General features: G+C 35.6%; 1 protein-coding gene across 13 annotated transcripts in view; it reads right to left on the bottom strand.

The window, feature by feature from the left end:
• The window catches only part of MEF2A (myocyte enhancer factor 2A), a 167,542-nt gene that overhangs the window by 73,318 nt on the left and 74,165 nt on the right, over positions 1-20,059 (bottom strand). The gene's annotated exons all lie outside the window — the stretch shown is intronic.

Genomic DNA, 20,059 nt, shown 5'->3' with positions numbered 1-20,059 from the left:
TTCATCACCTGAACAGCTGTGAATTGTCATTTTGTCATCTTCTTTGTAACAGTTTGTATAGGTAGAACTGCTGGCATCACGGAATTGCAATGGAAAGGACTGGCAGTGGGAGGGTGGATTAATTAGCCTTCACTCAAGAGCACCTCTTCTTTTAATGGAGTACAGTATGGTCTCTTTAATGGAAGGCTTTTGAGGGGTATCAGCAGTAGGGAGAGGAGTTTTCTATTATTCAATATATACTTTCTGTATCTTCTTTTATTTGACGGATTCCTACTTCCCTTCTTTTCCATCTAACAAGCATTTTTCAAAGATTACCTCTGCCTTGTTTTATACCTTCTTCTCCCTCAAACAGTTACCTTTCCAAGACCACTTCCTTGAATGGAATAAATTTTAAACCCTTTATCTCCGGTCTGTTTTATCTACAAGTAGTATTTTTCAGAATTTTTGTACTTAGGGTAGACTTTCCTTTTTTGGTAATGATTTCAAATCAACTTTAGATAGTCATAAAGTCTCTTCTCTTTTCCACATAGTTTTTTCTGAAGTATGCTTGCTTCCATCAAAGACTTGCAGAACTTGAAGAAAACAGCATATTGTTACTTGGTAATATTTTCCAACTTCAAGTTAAAATGAATTTGGACATTCTTTGCTTTGTAGTTGTGCCAAGGCTATATATAGGTTTTGTATAATTCAAATTGTTTTTTACGCTTTTCTGTATTGATTGGACGAATCAAGATTTATGCAGCCCCCATGACCTTGATTACTAAGAATTCCTCCCAAAATTTCGAATCTTTGTTTTCATTACTTGTTTTGTCATAGTTTCTGGAGTTCTCTGATCCTTTCTCATCTTGTCACTTTTGGTCTCTTTTTTGCACTTAAAGAGTCCCCTTTAATATTTCTTGCAGCGCTGGTTTAGTGGTTACAAACTCCTTTAGTTTGTGTTTGTCTGGAAACCTATCTCTTCTTCTATTCTGAATGACAGCCTTCTTGGATAGAGTATTCTTGGCTGAAGATTTTTCCCATTCAGCACTTTGAATATATCATGAAACAGATTTATAAATTTCTGTACATTAAACATGTTAGATATTTAATTTTATTTTAAGCATTATCAAATTTAAAGAATCCTCTTTCAAAAATATTCACTTGGAGAGAGAGCATGCGTGAGTGGAGGAGGGGCAGAGTGGGGGGTGGAGAGAGAATCCCAAGCAGGTTCTGTGCTGTGCCATGTATCTTCTTTATCCATTCATTAGTCGGTGGACACCTGGATTGCTTCCTTATCTTGGCTATTAATGCTGTAATAAACACAGGGGTACATATAGTTTTGTAAATTAGTGATTTTGTTTTCTTTGGGTACATACCCAGTAGTGTTATTCTTGGATCACAGGGTAGTTCTATTTTTAATTTTCTGAGCAGCCTCTACACTGTTTTCCACAGTGCCTGTACCAATTTGCATTCCCACCAACAGTGCACAAGGGTTCCTTTTTCTCCATATACTCATTATCACTTTTTTCTGATCTTTTTGATTCTAGCCATTCTGACAGGTGATCTCTCATGTGGTTTTGATTTGTATTACCCTGATAATCAGTGATGTTGAGTATCTTTCCATGTGTCTGTTGGCCATCTCTAAGTTTTCCTTGGAAAAATGTCTATTCAGGACCTCTGCCCATTTTTAAATCAGATTGATTGTTGTTTTAAGTATTGATTTGTATAAGTTCTTTATGTATTTTGGATACGAACCCCTCACTGGATATATCATTTGCAAATATCTTCTCCCATTCAGTAGGTTACCTTGTCATTTTGTTGACGGTTTCCTTTGCCGTGCAAAAGCTTTATATTTTGACACAGTCTCAATAGTTTATTTTTACTTTTGTTTCCCTTGCCCTAGGAAATATCTACAAAACTGTCTATAATTGATTTCAAAGAAATCACTGTCTATGTTTTCTTTTAGGAGTTTTATGGTTTTGAGTCTCACATTTAGATCTTTAATCCATTTTGAATTTAATTTTGTGTATGGTTTAAGAAAGTGGGCCACTTTCATTCTTTTGCATGTAGCTGTTTTCCCAGCACCATCTGTTGAAGAGACTGTCTTCTCCCTATTGTATATTCTTGCCTCTTCTGTTGTAGGTTAACTGACCATATTAAGTGTGAGTTTTCTTCTGGGCTCTCTATTCTGTGCCATGATCTATGTGTTTGTTTTAGTGCCAATACCACACTGTTTTTTATTACTACACTTTTGTAGTATATCTTGAAATCTGGGACTGTGATATCTCCAGGTCTGTTCTTTTTCAAGATTGTTTTGACTATTTGGAGTCTTTTGTGGTTCCATACAAATTTTAAGATTATTTGTTCTGGTTCTATGAAAAATGTTATTTAGAAAGGAATTACATTAAATCTCTAGACTGCTTTGGGTAGTATGGACATTTTTAACAATTTTTGTTCTTCAAATCGATGAACATAAAATATCTTTATATTTATGTCATCTTCAATTTCCTTCATCAATGTATTATGGTTTTCAGAGTACAGGTCTTTCACCTCTTTGGTTAAGCTTATTGCTAGGTACTTTATTATTTTTAGTGCCATTTTAAGTGGGATTTTCTTAATTTCTCTTTCTGCTACTTCAGTATTTGTATATACAAATATAACAGATTTCTGTATATTAATCTTATACCCTGTGACCTGACTGAATTCATTTATCAGATCTAGTAAGTTTTCAGTGGAGCCTTTAACGTTCTCTACATATAGTATACCATATCATCTACAAATAGGGACAGCTTTACTTCTTCCTTACCAATTTAGATGACTTTTATTTCTTTTCCTTGTCTGATTGCTGTGGCTAAGACTTCCAGTTCTAAGTTGAATAGAAGTGGTGAGAATGGAAGAGTGGACATTCTTGTCTTGTTCCTGATCTTAGAGGAAAAGCACTCAGTTTATCATCACTGAGTATGAGGTTAGGTATGGGTTTTTCATATACTGTCTTTATTATGTTGAGGTATGTTCCCTCTAGGCCTACTTTGTTGCAAGTTTTTATCATGAATGGATGTTGCACTTTGTCAAATCCCTTTTCTTCATCTACTGAGGTAATCATATGGTTTTTACCTTTCTCTTGGTAATATAAGATATAAGGTAATATAAGATATTAATTGATTTGTGAGTATGACCCATTGGAACCACTCTTGCAACCTGGAATATATCCCACTTGATCATGGTAAATGATTTCTTTTTAATGTATTGTTGAATTTTGTTTGCTAAGATTTTGTTCAGGATTTTTGCACCTGTGTTCATCAGAGATACTGGTCTGTTGTTTGCTTTTTTTTGTATTGTCTTTATTTGGTTTTGGTATCAGGGTAATGCTGGCTTCATAGCATGAATTTAGGAAGTTTTACTTCCTCTTCTATTTTTGAAATAATTTGAAGAGAATAAGTATTAACTCTTCTTTACATGTTTGGTAGAATTCACCTGTGAAGCCATCTGGTCCTAGACTTTTGTTTGTTGGGAGTTTTTGATTACTGATTTAATTTCATTGCTAGTAATCAATCTATTTCTTCCTGTATTACCTTGGGTACATTATATGTTTCTAGGAATTTAACCATTTCTTCTGGGTTGTCCAATTTGTTGGCATATAAGTCTTCATAAATTATCTTATAATCTTTTGTTTGCTGAAGTGCCAGTTTATTTCTCCTCCTTCATTTCTCATTTGAGTCTTCTTTTTCTTCTTGATGAGTCTGACTAAAGGTTATCAATTCTGTTGATCTTTTCAAACAACCAGCTCCTGATTTCTTTAATCTTTTCTATTATATTTTTAGTCTTTATTTCTGCTCTAATCCTTAGTATTTCCTTCCTTCTACTGGCTTTGAGGTTTTTTTTGTTTGTTTGCTTGTTTCCCCCTAGATCCTCTAGGGGCAAGGGTGTGTTTTTTGAGATTTTTCTTGCTTCTTCCTTTATTGCTACAAACTCCCCTCTTAGAACAGCTTTTTCTTCATCCCAAAGATTTTGGATCATTGTGCTTTCATTTTCATTTATCTCCATGTATTTTTTTTTATTTTCTCTTAGAAATCTTTGTTGACCTATTCATTGTTTAGTAGCACGTTATTTAGTCTCTGTGTTATTTGTGTGAACAAACTGAATAAACTGAAAATCAACAACTCTTCTTAGATCCCTCAGAGAACTGGGGTCACAGAGCAACTTGTGCCCCCCAAATTGGAGACAGACAGATACTGAAAGTCATAAACTGCCAGAGCCACACAAGAAACCTTCACAAAAACCAGTACCAAGGTAGGAAAACGTGAACTATAATTGATGTATTGCTGGAGGCTCAGTATAGACAAATATAAAAGTTAAAAAATCAGGCAGGGATGGGGTGCCTGGGTGGCTCAGTCAGTTAAGCATCCAACTTTGGCTCAGGTCATGATCTCACAGTTCATGAGTTCGAGCCCCACATCAGGCTCTGTGCTGACAGCTCTGAGCCTCGAGCCTGCTTCGGATTCTGTGTCTCCCTCTCTCTCTGCCCCTCCCTTGCTCGCAGTTTCTCTTTCTCAAAAATAAATAAACATTAAAAAAATTTTTTTAAAAACAAAAAAACTCCAGGTGGGGTCTAGGCTTAGGGGGGCATGCATACACTTTTGTGGATTTTACACTTATTAGGTTCTCACAGTAAAGATCAGAGAAAAATCCCCTTGTGCTTCCAGCAGGGAGAGTGGAAAAAGTAGCCATTTTTAAATATGCCAGAACATTCTATTCTTCAGAGGCATCCCTTCAAGACAAAATATTTTATCAGAGCCTAACTTACAAGGGTATTATCAGAGTCCAACTGACCTGGGGGAAAAAGAAATATCCAACTCCAATTCTCTCTAGCCTTTAATGTGAGCAAAGGGAAATAGTCAATCCATTCTGTCCCACCTAAAGATGGGGTGTAGGGACTGAGAAACACTTATAAAGTTCAGAGTCCACAGGCACAGGTTCACTAGAAGACTGACCTAATCGTAAGACTACAGAACACTTACCCTCTCCCCATATCTCACCACATTACTAAAGGCCTTTTTACTATAATTCCTTTTACCCAGTACATAATGTCTAGCTTCAACAAAAGATTACAAGGCATACTAAATGGCAAAAAAAATAGTCTGAAGAGACAGGGCAAACATCAGAAGCATTCAGATATAGCAAGAATATTGGGATTATCAGACCAGCAATACAAAATAACTATGATCAACAGGCCAAGGAAAGTACTCTAATGGAAAAAGTAGACATTATGCAAGAATGTGTGGGTAATGTAACTAGAAAGATGGAAATTCTGAAAAACATTTTTTTTTTTTACATGATGATGACAAAAAACACTAACAGAAATGAAGAATATCTTCAATGGGTTCATTAGCAGACTGGAAATTGATTAAAGAAAGTATCTCTAAGTTTGCAGATAAGTCTACAGAAACTTCCAAAAGTGAAAATCAAACAAACCAAAAGCTAAAAAAAAAAAAAAAAAAAAAAGAACAGGATATCTAAGAACTGTGGCACAACTAAAATATATATGTGTAACATGAATACCAGAAGGGGTAGAAAGAGAAAGAAAGCAATATCTGAAGCAATAACATCCAAGAATTTCCCCCAAATTAATGTCACACAGCAAACCACAGATCCAGGAAGAAATGCCACACAGCCCCCAAAACAACCTACATAAACCCCCCAAAACTACATGTAGGTATATTATATATAAACTACAGAAAATCAAAAATAAATAGTCTTGAAAGAAGCCAGAGGAAAAAAACACCTTACCTACAGAAGCACAAATATAAGAATTACATCCAATTTCTCCTCAGAAACAATGTAAGGGATAAGACAATGAAGTGATATATACTGTGGTAAGGGGAAAAAAACCCTACCAACCCCAAATTCTGTATCTTGAGAAACTATACTTTAAAAGAAATAAAAACTTTCTCAGACCAAAAAAAAAAAAAACAACAAAATTTGAGGGAACTCACTGTCTGTAGCTCTGCCTTACATGAAATGTTAAAAGAAATTCTTCAAAGAGAAGGAGTACCCTATAATCAGAAATGTCAATCTACATAAAGAATATCAAAGAAGGAATAAGGAAAGATAAATTAAAAACTTTTACTTTTGTTATTCTTAATTGACCTAACATAAGTTTGTTCAAAATAATAGCAACAACATATTAGATGATTATTGTGGAATGAATTATAGCAATGACATAAGGAATGGGAAGGAGGAATTAGGAATACTTGTTATTATAAGGTCACTGTACTACCCACATGTGAAGCTATACCTGTGAAGTGTTAACCTGAAGTAGATTTGGATTAGTTGCAAATTTATATTGCAAACTCTAGGGCAACTACAAAAAAAAAAAAAAAAGAAAAAGAAAGAAAGAAAAGTATAACTGATTTGCTAAGTTCAAAGAAAGCAAAATGGAAGCTTATAAAATACTTAATTAAAACCACAAAGGGGCACCTGGGTGGCTCAGTTGGTTAAGTGTCCACCTCTTGGTTTCAGCTTAGGTCATAACCTCATGTGAGACTGAGCCTTGAGTCAGGCCTCTCTGTACTGGGCATGGAGACTACTTAAGGTTCTCTTTCTCCCTCTCCCTCTGCCCTCCCCTATTCGCTCATGCTCTCTCTCAAAAAAAAAAAACCAAAAAACCAAAAAACAAACAAACAAAAAAAAACAAACAAAAAAAAACCCCAAAACACAAAAAGCAAAGAGTGTAAACAAAATAGGAACAAAGAGCAAAGTCAACTAGTAGAACACATATGTGGTAGTTATTAATCCAACTACATCAACAATCACTTTAAAAGTCAATGGTCTAAATACACCAGCTAAAAAACAGATTGTCAATGTATCAAAAACAGTAATTACATGCTGTCTACAAAAAAACCCACTTTCAATAAAAGACATATATAGATTAAAAATAAAGGAAGATATACTTTGCTAGTACCAATCAAAACTAACAGCTACATTAATTTCCATCAGAGCAGATCTCAGAACAAGGGAAATTATCAAAAATAAATAAAGGCTAACCAATGATAAAGGAGTCAATTCTCCAGAAAACAAAACAATCCTTAAAGCATACAGTCCTAACAACAAAGCATCAGGATATATGAGGCAAAATGATAAAACTTCAAGGAAATATAAATTTAGTATCATAGGAGGAAACTTCAACACATCACTATCAGAAATGTTGGATATCAGTTCCAACACACAGAGAATCAGTAAGGACATAACTGAACTCAACAGCATCATCGATCAATTGAATATAATGGACATCAACTTCATCCAATAACAATATAATTACTCTCAAACTCACATGGAATATTCACTAAGATAGACCGCACTGTGGGCCATAAAACACCTTAACAAAGTTACCAGAATAGAAATCACACGTTATATATTCTCAGATGACAATGAAATAACAAATCAGTAACCAAAAGCTGGCTGGAAAATCCCCAAATACTTACAGATTAAGCAGCGTAATTTTAAATAACACATAGGTCAAAGAAGAAATCTCAAGAGAAATTAAAAGCTATTTTGAAGTAAATGAAAATGAAAATACAACTTAAGTTTTGGGATGCAGTGAAAGCAGTGCTTAGAGGGAAATTCTTAGTATTAGATCCATAAACTATGAAAGAAGAAAGATCTAAAATCAATAATGTAAGCTACCACCTTAAGAAATTAGAAAAGCGAGTAAATTAAATCCAAAGAAAGCAAAAGAAATAATAAAAATTGGAGCAGAAATCAATTAACTTGAAAATAAATCAAGAGGGGAAAAAAATCAACAAAATCTAACCATGATTCTTTGGCAGAGGGGTGGGGGAGAAATCAATAGAATTGATAAGCCTCTAGTCAGGCTAAGCTGGATTCACTGGTGAATTCTACTGAACATTTAAGGAATCATACCAATACTTTACAACCTCTTCCAGAAGACAGAAGCAGAGGGAACACTTCCTAACCTATTCTATGAGGCCAAGACTACTCTAATACCAAAACAGACAGACATTACAAGAAAATAAAACTACAGACCAACAGCTCTTATGAACCACAGATGTAAAAACACTCCACAAAATATTAACAAATAGAATGTAACTATATATCACATCCATGTGGGATTTAGCCCAGGTATACATGGCTGGTTCAACATTTAAAAACAACCCAATTTAGGGGTGCCTGGATGGCTCGGTTGGTTAAGCAGCCAACTTTAGCTCACGTCATGATCTTGCTGTTCTGGAGTTCAAGCCCCTGTCGGGTTCTGTGCTGACAGCTCAGAGCCTGAGCCTGCTTCATATTCTGTGTCTTCCTCTTTCTCTGCCCCTCCCCCTCTTGTGCTCTGTCTCTCAAAACTGAATAAACGTTAAAAAAATTTTTTTTTAAATAACCCAATTTAAAAATGAGCAAAAGACATGAATAGATACCTAAATGAAAAGGATCATACAGATGGTATAAAAGCATATGAAAAGATGCTCAATATCACATGGCATTAAGGAACTGCAAATTTAACAATGAGATACTACAACATGCCTTACTAAAATGCTGATAATCAAAAACACCAACAACACTAAACTCTGGCAAAGATGTGGAAAAATAGGAACACTCAGTCACTGATGGTGGGAAAACAAAATGGTACAGCCACTTTGGAGAACAGACTGCCAGTTGCTTACACAACTAAACATACTCTTATCATACAACCCAAAAATCTCACTCTGGTATTTACCCAAATGAGTTGAAAAACTTCTGCCCATATGAAAAAACCTACAAATGGATGTTTATAGCAACTTTTAATTCGTAATTGCAAAAAGGTGCAAGCAACCAAAATGTCCTTCATTAGATGAATGGATTAACAAACTGTGGTACATCTAGACAATGGAATATTATTCAGTCCTTAGAATCAAGCCAAGAAATGACACACAGGAACCTTAAATGTATCATTACTAATGGAAGAAGACAATTTGAAAAGACTACATACCACATGATTTGAACTATATGAAATTCTGGAAAAGGCAAAACTATGGTCAATAAAGAGATGAGTAGTTTTCAGGGGTTAGCAGAAGGAAGGGATGAACATGTTGAGTTCTGTAGAAGATTTTTAGAACAGTGAAACTATTCTGTATGATATTATAATGGTGGATGCATGCCATTATACATTCATCAAAACCCCATAGACCGTACAAGAGTGTACAACACCGAGAGTGAACCTTAAAGTTAAACCCATGGATCTTGGGCAATGATGGTGTGTCAGTGAAGGTTTAACGATTTAACAAATGTACCATATGCTGGTGTGGGATGTTGAGGGCGGGGAGGGGGCGAGGCTGTATACTTGCGGGAACACAAAGTATATGCAAACTCTCTACTTTCTGTTCAATTTTTCTGTAAATCTAAAATTGCTCTAAAAAAAAGTTTATTTTAAAAATGGGTAAAAAAAAAAATAAAAGTCCATAAGGGTACCTTTAAATAGTCTTTAGAATTGTGAAACAATTTTCTCTCTTCATCAATACGTATGATATTGTCCTATGCTTTTTGTCCTATGAACTTTATCTAATCATTGATCTAGACTTAGAATCAATCATTACAACAGCTAGTGAAGAAGCTGAGGATCTCTAACACAATGGAAAGTAATTGTTTCCACCACAAACTTTTTTCACAGGCATAAAATTAATTGACTACACTATTACATTACAGCTATAATGTATACATGTAAAAGAGAAGCAACAATGAAAATGCATTTCACTGTACAATTCAAAGATGTTCCTTATTTTTCAATAAATTTCATTTCCTATGTAGCATGAAAAAATTAAAATGTAGTATAAAAGTTTTCATTAAATTTAGGCAAGGTGTCTGTTTTCTTCCTTTTGGGAACATCAAATGAATTTTCTATCTACTTTACTCTCCTAATTTTATAGAGATCTAATCTCCTTAAAATTCTTAAAACCTTGTATTTCCTTTGTATTTTTCAGTATACAAAGCACAAAGCACCACATACGACATAACCACAGAAATATCCTGTTTGCTAGTGAGCTGACTGAAATCAGGGTTGAGAAAAAGTTTTTTTTAATTTGAATTTTTTTTTAACGTTTATTCATTTTTGAGAGAGTATGAGCGAGGGAGGGGCAGAGAGAAAGGGAGACACAGAATATGAGGCAGGCCCCAGGCTCTGAGATGTCAGCACAGAACCCAACACAGGGCCCAAACCCATGAACCATGAGATCATGACCTGAGCCAAGTCTAACCTGAGTTCAACAGACTGAGCCACCCAGGCGCCCTGAAAGTTTTTTTTATTAAAACGTTCATTTGACTAGAAAATTTAATTAGCCAAAACAATCCAGCCTGTGTGGTACTTATTTATATGAAAGTTGTACCACATATCCAAAATAATTTTTATGAACTATTTTTGAATACTGGCCTACATTTGATATTTTCAAATTCTCAGCATGAAACACAAATTACAAGTTGGATAAAAAAAAATCTCAACATCTATTGAAATATTTGTTTTTACAAATAGATTTTGGGAGCTAACAAAAAGAAAATGGAATTCAGTGGGAGAAAACAGGAAAAAGAAGGAAAGGATACTGATTACTTTTTAAGGTAAAACCATTCTGCCTAGGAGATTAGATTATACCAAAATAACAAGATACAAAGCAAGAAAATATATTTTGCCCCTACTTTAGAGTTTGCAGTTACAAGTTTTTGGTTGTCATGCAGGGATTTTCCTTCTCAATTCAGCTTTACAACACATCTAAAAGTGAGTATCAGTCTCCTAATAAGTATACTGTTAATTAGTAATGTGGCAATACAGCTACATTTCACCTCATAAATTTCACATGAAGCAGCAGGTAACATAACCTAAAATTCAGCTACTTAGAGAATACAGACTACCTAATTACAATTTAATATTCAATTTATTATTCCAAGACAAGTACTATTTTTAAGCTGAAGATCGAAATTTCATTAAAAGGACAAATTTGTTATTTTAAGTTCAAGAGAAATACTTATTTTCAATTCGAAATGGAAGAATGAAACCATGTTTACTCCTCTTGTAAGTCACTAAAAACATGAATGAATGAATGAATGACCGACCGACCAACCAACTATGGGTTTTCTTTAAGGAAAAAGTAAGGCCTCCAAAGCATAAAATTTTTATCTGCCAAACTGGAGAAATTTAAATACAAATGAGATTCTTCACAAAAGTAACAATGTCACAGCCCTGTGAAGGTCTAGCCAAAGATCCTTTGATTAGTGCTGTAAGATTCAAAAGTGAGGTAAGATCTTGAAAGAAGTGGGGGAAGAAAACCAATAAAGACCCTGTTTTAAGTACAGAATATTAGGGGATGTAAAACCAAAAAAAAAAAAAAAAAAAAAAAAAAAGAGAGAAGTCTCCTTTGCTAGTTTGTACCTAAGATCATTGCTAAAGGTAAGAGATAGCATAATGACCTAAAAAGTAAGCCAGTATCACTCAGAAAAGAATCGGGGAAAAAAAATCATGACAGATAAAAACCACAGTAAGGAAATTCAAAGAATTGAAACAGAAATAAAACATTAAAATGAATAAAGATGTTGGATATGGTCAACAGATAATAAATACTAAAAAAGCACAGAACAATTGGAAAAGAAAAAATATTTGTTTAAAAATAAAACCATGTTAGAGAAATTACTGCCTGTGCTCTGTTCTAGGATTTTTATGGTTTCACATCTCACATTTAGGTCCTTAATCCATTTTGAGTTTTTTTGTGTGTGTATGGTCTAAGAAAGTGGTCCAGTTTCATTCTTTTGCATGTGCCTTTCTCTGACACTGGTCATAGCAACATCCTTCTAAATATGTCTCCTGAGGCAAGAGAAATAAAAGCAAAAATAAACTATTGGGACATATTGGGAGAAATAAATATTGGGACTATTGGAAGAAATAAAAACTTTCTGCATAGCAAAAGAAGCAACTGACAAAACTAAAAGACAACCTACCAAATGGGAGGAGATATTTGCAAGTGACATATCCGATAAAGGGTTAATATCCAAAATATACAAAGAACTTTTACAACTCAACGCCCAAAAAACAAATACTCCAATTAAAAAATAGGCGAAAGACATGAACAAACATTTCTCCAAAGAACACATTCAGATGGCCAACAGACACGTGAAAAGATGCTCAACATCACTCATCGTCAGGGAAATGCAAATCAAAATCACCATAAGATAATCACCTCACAGATATCAAAATGGCTAAAATAAAAAATGCAAGAAACAACAAGCATTGGCAAGAACATGGGGGGAAATAAAGAACCCTCATGCACTCTTGGTGGGAATACAAACTGGTGCAGTCACTGTGGAAGACAGTATGGAGGGTCCTCAGAAAACTAAAAACAGGACTACCCTAAAATCTAGTAATCACACTATTGGTGTATTTACTCAAAGAATACAAAAACACTAATTCAAAGGGGAAGGGATATATGCACTCCTATGTTTACTGCAGCAATATTTACAAACTATGGAAGCAGCCCAAGTGATTGATGAATGGATAAAGAAGGTTTGGTATATGTATACAATGGAATATTATTCTGCCATGAAAAAAGAATGAAATCTGGCCATTTGCAACAATGTGGATGGATCTAGAAAGTATATTTCTAAACGAAATAAGCCAGTCAGGGAAAGACAAATACCATATGATTTCATTCACATGTAGAATTTAACAAAGAAAAAATTTAACAACAACAAAAAAAAAAAAAAAAAGAAACAAAGGAAAAAAAGAGAGACAAACCAAAAAACAGGCTCTTAACTATAGAGAACAGATGGTCACCAGCGGGGAGGTGGGGGGCTGGGGGGCTGGGGGGGGGGCACGGAATGAGTGAAACAGGTGAAAGGGATTAAGATAAGAGTACACTTTGGAGCACCTGGGTGGCTCAGTCGGTTAAGCGTCCAACTTTGGCTCAGGGTTTGTAAGTTCGAGCCCCACATCAGGCTCTGTGCCAACAGCTCAGAGCCTGGAGCCTGCTTCAGATCCTGTGTCTCCTTCTCTCTCTACCCCTCCTATGCTCACACTCTGTCTCTCTCTCCTCAAAAATAAATAAACATTAAAAAAATTTTTAAAAAAAAGATAAGAGTACACTTTTCTTGATGAGTACTGAGTAATATACGGAACTGGTGAATCACTAGTGATTCACTACTGGATGGATTAGTCTATTAAGCATCTGACTCTTGGTTTTGGCTGAGGTCATGATCCCAGGGTCATAGGATTAAGCCCCACATCAGGCTCCTCACTGAACGTGGTGCCTGCTTAAGATATATACTCTCCCTCCCTCTCCACACCACCCTCTCCCCTGCCTCTTCTAGCTCCTGAGCTCTCTCCAAAAAAACAAAACAAAAAAAAGTATAGCCATACCAAATGAAAGAAAACAAAACACCCAAAATATTGAAAAGGCACATAACTTCCATGCACACACAAACGATAAATAATCAAAACTCATGGCATATTTTGGTTAAGTTACTAAATGTCAAGTCACTTGTTAGGAGAAGAGAAATACATACTCAGTCTACTACTGGCAAAGCTCAAAGCTGAATACCTTGAAATCATCTCTGCAATGTTCTAGGGAAAAGCAATGGGGTCCTAGAATTCATTATACCTACCCAAGTCATATTTCAAGTATAAAGCAACAAACACTCACAACATAAAAGTACTCAGGAAGTATAGCACCCATAAGCTCTTCTTGGAAGAAAAAACAAAATAGAACTACTTGCTGAAAAAGTCCAGTCATCTAAGTAAAATATAAATTGAAAAGACACTGGATTTTTTTCAGTTTTGTTCAATGCTGCATACTCAGCTTCTAAAATGCCACATGGCACTGAGTGGTGCTAAAAAATTCTCTAAATGAATCCATAAACCAGGAAACAGATTAAAACAACAAAAGAATGCAAAAGCCACAGTAAAGGACCAGTGATAATCAATGAATCCTTTCTATTTAGAACTACAATTAAATAACTGTGGAAATTAGGATTACAGAACAGAATACAACTACTAATTTTAACAATATAAAAAATTGCCAATTCAGATTTCTGAGAACACGTTGATACAGGATCTACCTCCCTCGGAATTAACCCAGTGGAACTAAAAGTATTATGAATCGTAAGGAATAGTGGAGAAAAGTGTCAGAAACCCCATATTATGCTGGAATATGTACTTGGTGGCTGGGGGGGGGGGGCGGGGAGCGGTGCAGGAATGTCATGTGTGGAGGCCAGTACCCTGAATAAGAAACCCCCGGTAGGGTTATAAGAAGACAAATTTTAAAAAGAACAGCTGTGGTTCAGCCTTGTGCCTCTCCTCTTCGTTCCTGGGACACTCAATGCCTGCCACTTCATAACAGGGATTAACACCAGAGCATCACAGAAGCACTGTTTAAGAGGAGAGTCAAAAAAACACAGGCAGGAATGGACTAACCTTTGGCACTGATTTCCCAACCATTCTTAATCAAAACCTGCAGGGTTCGTAGATTTCCATCTAGAGAAAGTAGATCTTCTTCCAATGTTCTGTTCCTTGGGGGACTCAGTGTAAAGCTGTAATCTGAGGAGTTCTTGAAGGATACAAGGAGTGATATGATGGTGACATTTTTGATGCCTGAGGCCCTCTGACAAATACCATCAGTTAAGATGGTATAAAATAGTCTACATATACAAACAATACCAAAGAATAAAATCCAAGTACACTGGCAAGTCAAGAAATATCAGACTAGATTTAAAAAAATCCAGCCATATGCTACTTATAAAATATATAGATAAAGCATAAGGACACAGTAAGGCTGAAAGCAAATGCAGAGAACTAGACCATATCAAGAAAATATTAGCTAAAAGAAAGGTGTAGCTATATTAACGTAAAACAACGTAGATTTAAGATGAGCATGCCTCACTAAGAATAGAGAATATATTGAGAATATATTGAAACACTGACCATAGAGAATATATTGAGAATATATTGAAAAATTGACCAAGAAGGTAGAACAATTCTAAATATGTATGAGCCTAATGAAATGTCTCAAAATATGTAAAACAGTACATATTAAACTAATGAAATACAGAAAGAAATTGACAAATCTGCTTTTAGGTAAGATGGAGCAACTGGTAGAAGACCAAAGAACTCACTGAGATCCACCAGATAAACAAAATAAAATAGAAAAGAGATCTGTTTAAAGACCCTGGAAAGCTGCTGAAGGAAGAAGGATTTACGATGCCAAGATTCTAGAGGGGTGAGAACCTGCCTGACGTAAAACGGTGTTCTGCGGCAGCTTTTCCCCTACAGGCCTTTACAGATGCTGGGTACAGGGCAACTAAGCTTCCAGCCTTTGTTTGCACAGTGGATACAGAGCTCTGATACAGAGCTTTTGTCCTAGGTTTTGAAAACACAAAACTGAAGACTCCAGGGGTCAATAAACTAGTGAGAAGGGAGGAGTAGAAGCTGAGGTGGTCACTCTGAGGCTGCATGGGGTAGGAGGTTAAAAAGAAAAGCAGAAAGCCTCAAAAAAGTAGAGTGGAGTTTTCTGTAATCTTCCAATGCTGAGAAAACAAGAAATTTAAGAAATACTCCAAGGACTGGGCCCCAAGAACACACTGGTATCAATGTTGAAAGCTTTGAAAGACTACTCCCAAAAGTAGCCTCCTTTAAGGGCAACCAAAAGCTTCATCAAAACTGCAGCCTTGGGGCGCCTGGGTGGCGCAGTCGGTTAAGCGTCCGACTTCAGCCAGGTCACGATCTCGCGGTCTGTGAGTTCGAGCCCCGCGTCGGGCTCTGGGCTGATGGCTCAGAGCCTGGAGCCTGTTTCCGATTCTGCGTCTCCCTCTCTCTCTGCCCCTCCCCCGTTCATGCTCTGTCTCTCTCTGTCCCCCCCAAAAAAATAAATAAACGTTGAAAAAAAAAAATTAAAAAAAAAAAAAACAAAAAACTGCAGCCTAGCTTCCACTCAGGTCAATCTCTAGTTGGTCTAAGATACTCAGTACCTAATTTCAATGGTAAGAGGGAAGGTTAAATCATTTCTGCAGGAAAGTACCATAAGAATGAATATCTATATCTTTCATATACAGTGTCTAATAGCTCATAAAAAACCATTAAGACATGTCAGAAAAAATGACCATATATTTGAAAACAAAGAGAAAAGGGGATCACATATGACGCTACAGGTAATCCAGATATAGGAATTAGCAGACAAAAAAACTCTATGATTAGTATTTTCCAAAAAATAGTGGAAACTGGATAAAATACATGAAAAGATGGGCCATTTCACCGGAGACCTGAAATCTGTAAAAAGAAAAACAAAAAGAAATTCTATAATTGAAAACATAATACTAGAAATTGTTACTAGGTGTTTTAATAGCTAATTTTTAAAAAAAAACTAAGTAAAAGATTACTAGAGCACAGAAAACAGATTACTACAAAACAGGCCATTCGCTACAAGACACTCAGGGGGAAGGACAGAGAAAAAGAGTAAGAATTCTAGGAGGAAAAAAAGCATAAGAAATATATGAGACATAGTCAAAAGGACTAAGTTACATGTAACTGGAATCCCAGAGGAGGAAAGAATCCAGCACAAAAAATATTTGAAGACAGCACAATAAAAAATTTACTACCCACGAAAAAGTAAAAATCTTAAAAGTAACCAGAGGGGGGAAAATGCATTATCTTGAAAAAAGTGGAAAAGTGGGGGGGGGGGGGGGGGGTTGGTTACTGAAAGCTGGTCTCTCCAAAGAAATTGATGTAACTGATAGAAGTTGAAAGACAATTGCTTTAAAGTATCAAGAGACTATTAACTGTCCACCTAGAAATCTATAACCAATGAAAACAGCTTTTCAGAACGAAGATGATATAACTCCATAAAAAGCAAAATTGGGCAAAGGATTTGAATAGATATTTCTCCAAAGAAACAGCCCCACATGTGTATGATTACTTGATTCATGACAAAGGCAAGCAGTGAAGGAAAGATGGTTTTTGCAATAAACTGTACTGGGTCAGCTGAATATCCATCAGGAAAACAAATCTTGACCCCCAAACCTCAAATCACACAAAAATATATTCCAAATGGGTAACAGATCCAAAACATGAAAGGTAAAAAACAGAAAAAAGCATAGGAAGAAAATCATCATGGCCTTGTGATAAGTCAATATTTCTTCAACATAACACAAACAGCATTAACCATAAAGGAAAAAAAGGAAGGCAAACTGGACATTAAAAGAAAAATGAAAAAGTGAAACGGCAAGCCATGTATGAGAGAAGTTACTTGTAATGTACATAATGAACAAAACGCTCACATCATATTATACACAGAATGTATACTAATTAATAAGAAAAATACAGTCAGGTAGCCCACTAGGGGGAAAAAATGAAGTAAACAGTAAACATCTTTTCATAAAAAATATGAAAAAGTGATCAACTTCATCAAAAATCACAGAAACTTAAAATTAAAATGTTACTTTTGCTCACCTACCATAATAGCTAAAAGGAAAGGGATAAAAACTAGTATTGGTGAAGATTTAGAGCAGCTGAAACTTTCACACACCGTTAGTGTAAATTATAAATCAGCACAATCACTTTAGAAAACTCTTGCTATTAGAGCTGATCACAGGTATACTCTGACTTAACCTGTACACCTCGGAATATACCCAAATGATCATGTGTACCAAAGACACACATAAGACTAATCAAAAGAGCACTCTTCATAATAGTCTCAAATTAGAAAACAACCCCAAAGTCCATTTACAATAGAAAAAATAAGAATATAGGTTGTGGTCTATCCACACAATGGAATATTATTTGTTAATGAAAATGTACCAAATAGATCTACATGACATGCAACAGTAACATTAATTTCACAAACATGATGTTGCACAAAGGAACACATGCTGCTCACATAAACTCAACAGGCAAAATAAATCTATGTGTCAGAAGTTAGGTTAGTGGGGCAGAGAGGTAATGACTTGGGGAGACATGACAAAGAGAGTTTCTGTGGTGGTGGTGCACTGGGATATGCTGGCTACATGGCCATGTACTTTTTGCAATAATTCACTCAGCCACACTTAGGACTTGTGTTCTTTTCTTTATACTTTAATACAAAGTTTACTTGTTAAATAGAAGTGTATTACACCAAGAAGGACAAACACAAGGTTTCACCAGAAACTCCCAAATGGAAGTGAAGTGAATGAAAGCTTCCAAGTGGAAATGAAGTGAAGCAGCTCTTTAAGTGCATGATAGTGTCAACACCGAGATTTTTCATTCACTGTTCTAAAGACTTGAAGTGTGATTTTATCTTACTAGCTCAAAAAATCCAATCATTAAAACCTGTATATGCTATACCTCCTTCTGTACTGCTCCCTGAACTACCCCAACCAGAGGCTGGTTCTTCCTTCCATAACTCTCCCATCACCTCAGCTTACCTTCTGTTTGCCATATAGTTAAATCTTCTGTGTTGCCTATATATTTTTAATGAGTTCCCAGTGCTTAACACAGTCTCTCCCAGAATCAGTAGGTATTCAAGTGTGGATGAATAAATGACATAAATTCTCTTCTGCACAGAAACGTTTTTCCCATTTTAATGCAAGAATAATGAAACTTTTAACTCAGAATCCACAAATTCAAAATGATAAATTATGTCTATGCCTAATCAAATCTGAAAAATCAATTGCCCAACTACCTATTCTGTTTCTTTTCTGCATTCTTGGCCAAAATCATCTAAGAAAACATTCAGACACCCTTGCCCCATTTGGCAGCTTGGCAAGAAGATGACCTAGCAGGTAAATTCAACATATTAATAGGCTAACTGTAGTTGCTGAGTTATAGTGGCAGCCTCCATCTTTTGAACAAGATCATTTCCTTAATTAACAAATTCTTTACACCGTTACTTACATAATCCTAGCTCCCCTTTTCCTATTCGTCATATTCCTCTAAACATGTGGGGTCTTTTCCACTGGTAGATCCAGTGTACCTATGCTGAATTTAAACACGACTCTCTAAGGGATAAAGAGAGTCTAAGGAATGTTATGTGCTTTGCCAGTTTCTGCTTTTATGTTATTCCCTAATAAACATATTTTACATTTATATTGTGTGTGTTTCACACACAATATAAGGTGTAGAGATGTGCCTCATCTACAGGTCACAATCTTCAAGTTTATGAAGGGACATTTACTTGCAACCTTGCTTAGAACCATCCCTTTGGAATGATGGAATGGTTATTTTATCAGTCTTCCCTATTTTATCAACCTTCCTAAAGAATCATACTGCGTGAGCCTTACCCTTTAGCTAAAGAATCTTCATTAGATGAAACAACGGTTCTCTTTAATTTGGTCTATAGGCAACTCTAATCACTTCCACTAACTTCTCTACTAGCAGCTCAGCTGAGTTTTGTCTACAATTATAACTGTATTACCAAGTGAATTACTACTCAGACTTTGCAGAACACATCTTTAATACTGTTCTGTTCTTGGTAACCTTCCAGAAACCAGCTTTTCTAGACATTTCCCCGGACAGGCAACCTTTCCAGAGACAGCACCTCTCCCTCCTGCATATGCTCTGAATACTAGTTCATTTACAATATTCCATGAAACCATTTTCCTTCTTTTTTCTAAACCAAGGGCTTGGCAACTTTTTCTTAAAGGCCAGAGACTAAAGATTGTAGGCCTATGGGCCATGCAGTCTCCAGGGCCCCTACTCAATTATGTCGTTGTAATGTGAAAGCAGCCATAGACAATAGGTAAACAAATGCACATGGCAGTGTTCTAATGATTTATTTATCAAAACAGCCAACCAGACCACGGTCCATAGTTTGCAAATCCCTGCTCTAAACTCTTACAACTTCTGGTCTTCACTTCATATATCAGTATTATTATAACTATCCTGAATACTTGTAAGAGTTTATTGACATTGGTGCTGAAAATTAGGTTTGGTATGTTTTATCAATTAAAACTGAGATAAATACATAAAAGCTTTAGAAATGTTTGTGATGAGTTAGAAAAAGAATTATATTTCTTGGTTAACCAGAAAATTTAACTGACCAAAACACATGCACTGATAACTACAGTTAACTTAGGTATTACCTAATCATGA

The sequence above is a fragment of the Leopardus geoffroyi genome, chromosome B3 (genome assembly GCF_018350155.1).
Source record: "Leopardus geoffroyi isolate Oge1 chromosome B3, O.geoffroyi_Oge1_pat1.0, whole genome shotgun sequence".
NCBI lineage: Eukaryota > Metazoa > Chordata > Mammalia > Carnivora > Felidae > Leopardus > Leopardus geoffroyi.
Note: the sequence above shows the minus strand (reverse complement) of the source record. Positions and strands in the feature narration are given on the sequence as shown.